Below are 3,109 nucleotides of genomic sequence, written 5' to 3'. Positions count from 1 at the left end.
TTGTTCGTCACGCGTTTATTCATCCAAATAAAGCTGAGTTTTTTTATATTTCTACGTACTTCCTTAGAGTAACAAAATAAAAACCTAAGGGTGGCAACATCGCATTGGAAAACACAATTCTGCCTGCAATATTAACGTTCTAAAGCTTGTTTCGAAAGCTTTCCTTTTCTGTCTACGCTAAAAGGATTGGCCGTTGATGCGCTATGTCAGAATATGGAAGGCTGTAAAGCAAAATAATTTTGCATGGGTGTGAAAGTTGTATATTACTCCTTTACCGCTTCTTCCTGTTTCGACGTGCGATGAAAAAGCTGAAGCGTTCAGCGTTATATTTGTCAGCTGACTTAGAGGCACGTGGTCTGCCTTGTATACATTATCAGCTGTTGCCTGTTCGCTCTAACTTGCGGCTATGGAAGCACACATGTTGAAACTGCTACATGGCGTTTTCGGTGGATGGAAACATCGCATATGCGTGGCTATTAACGTTAGGCGCGCTCGCGTGGAAGTCGCGAAATAATACTTAGCGTGTACAGTGAAGTTTATAAATGCTCAAATCGGGTGACCAAGTTTTGTTAACACATACAGATATTTCCTGAGCTGGCACATGAGTCTACGGGATGTGAGCATTTTTTTGGAATTTTATAACATGCATTACATAATTGGTTTGGTTAGTACTGTAAAGTCCGCTTATATCGAACAGCGCGAGGATTGTAAAATAGTTCGATATAGCAAAAATTAAATACACAAAGTGAAGCAAAAAAAAAAAAACTTGTATATGAGCAATTTTGCCGACGGAGTCACGAGCTAACGCTGAGCTCTTACCACCCTGCAGTTCACTATTGATACGACACTTTCCCGGAAAGAAAACATTAATTTATTGGGGGGGAATAACTGCGTGAGTGTAGCCTGCTTCTTGGAGCATAACGCGTTGCTGGTCAGTGGTGACTGCTTGCTCCACGGTATCTAAACAGTTGCCAAGCACAAGACCGCTGCCCTCAATGGCACTGCATTATCGCCGTAGCAGGGCCACGGCAGCGACGGCTTCGCTCGTGCTCGGAAGCAATACGGAGTCCTCGGCGTCTTCGACAGAGCGGAGACAAGCATGGATACAAGCGAATAACGGCGAACCCAGCCAACCGAGCAAGTGCGGGCAGCGAGTGGCGCGGACTTGAAGTTCGGTGACACCGCAGCCCGCAGCACCCAATGTGGCGCTTTAGGCTCCAACGGCATGCATGCGTGGAGCTGGTGCACACCAACGTTACTAGAATAAACTTATTCTAGTAACGTTGGTGCACACTGCCACGGCCGGTTTGGACGCGCCCGAGCTCGCGCGGTAAGGCCCCTGTCGCGCGGGAGTCGCAAGCGACACCCGCGTCACCGCGGCGCGCCGATGTATTGCGGAAAAGCCTGCCGCATGCCTAAGGAGAGCGAAAAACTCCGCGTGGGAGAGTTCGATATACCGTATTTACCCGATTCTAACGCGCACTTTTTTCCGAAAAAAATAGGCCGAAAAATCGCATGCGCGTTAGAATCGGATACAAAACCGAAACTGCCGAAACAGCGGAAATTTCGTCCCACCCATCGCCATCGCCATCTCAAGATGGCGCCAAAGCTTTTAGCAACGATTTTTCGGACGCAGCAAGCCTAGGCGCCTAGGCTTTTCTATCGGAGTTCACACAAATCGTCAAATCGTTTCACTTGCGCGCTTGATAACAGCAATGGCAGCAGCGGCTCCCACGCGTTCAAAACGAGCGGTCGGCTGAAGCGTGAACCTCTGGAGAAGCTCTAGGGATGGGCGTGCGAGGCGTGGGCCACGATCCCATAGACCATGGTTGAACGTCCGTTCAGAAGTGTGGCATCGCGAACGCACTTGAAGGCACCGAGGCCGAGATGTTGTGGTCAGCGGAGAGCGACGAGGAGTGAGATGAGTGAGATTACTTCGGGAAATAAATCGCCCGTTTCTCTCCCATTCGTTTGTCTGATTCACAAAGTCCCGTGCGCGTTACAATCGGAGGTGCAAGTTTTTTCGGTTTTCTTGCCAGGAAAATCGGGTGCGCGTTAGAATCGGGTAAATACGGTACTATCCATTGCGAGGAAAATCGCGTTCGATATAAAAAGTTTTAAATGCATGTAATTTTTACCAGATCTTATACAAGGGTTTGATATAAGCAATAATTCGATATATCCGTGTTCGATATAAGCGGAGCATTTCTGACATGACAATTTCTAGATGTGTGCTTAGTGTTTTATTTTTAGTTATGCACTCGTGCATTAATTTTTGTCAGATTTACTGCAGCAAGTTTTATTTATTTCTGACCTAATAGCTTGACTGCGATGCTAACATCGCTGTTCTCCATTAAAGTTATTCCTTCTCTCTCATGTCTGTCGCCGATTGGAACCCTACATAGGATTTAATTACATAGAGTTGAAGTGGCGAACATTCATTTTGTGCAGCCTCAGTTGGGGCTCTGCATTGGACTACGCTGAAAATGTACCGTTAGAATAATCTACTTCAACGACTTGTGCAGCGAAATGTATCGCTCAAGATTTCAGGTATACGTAATGGTGTCCTCGAGAGTGCCCTGAGGTACCTGATGCTCCCAGACTGAGCATATGTTCTGAGCCACAGTTGTAATCGATAACGTTTTTTTTATTTTTTGCTTTTCCACATTTTGTCTGATCTAGTTGTCGTAATAAGTGCGACACACGGGCCTATGGTGGAAACCTGAACTGTTCGGACAGAATGACTGAATCTCGCTTGGTGATGCCGCGCCAGATACTCACATGCTTCCGTACATTGGAGCACCTCCGCGAACGTTCTGTTCCATTTCGCGACGACCAACGCGAACTCCGACTGCGTTCTCAATATTAAATTATGACTTTTCTTCGTGCCTGCCTCATTTTGCTAACGCCACAATTCGAGCGGACAATGGGAGTGTACGGCGAAAAGGCCAGTAGCGGGGAGCAACTCTATGGCGGCGAGTGCCGCGCTGGCGCCATCTGGCCAAAACGGGCCCAAGTGCTCGCTGTAACGGTCGGAAGCACGTGAAAGAAACTGAAATCCATTCAGGCGTGACTTTCGGCGAATTCACAGTCCACGGTTAATTTATGC

Source organism: Haemaphysalis longicornis, unplaced genomic scaffold, assembly GCF_048455015.1.
Source record: "Haemaphysalis longicornis isolate Haplotype H1 unplaced genomic scaffold, Haemaphysalis longicornis Haplotype H1 scaffold_1, whole genome shotgun sequence".
Lineage (NCBI taxonomy): Eukaryota > Metazoa > Arthropoda > Arachnida > Ixodida > Ixodidae > Haemaphysalis > Haemaphysalis longicornis.
Note: the sequence above shows the minus strand (reverse complement) of the source record.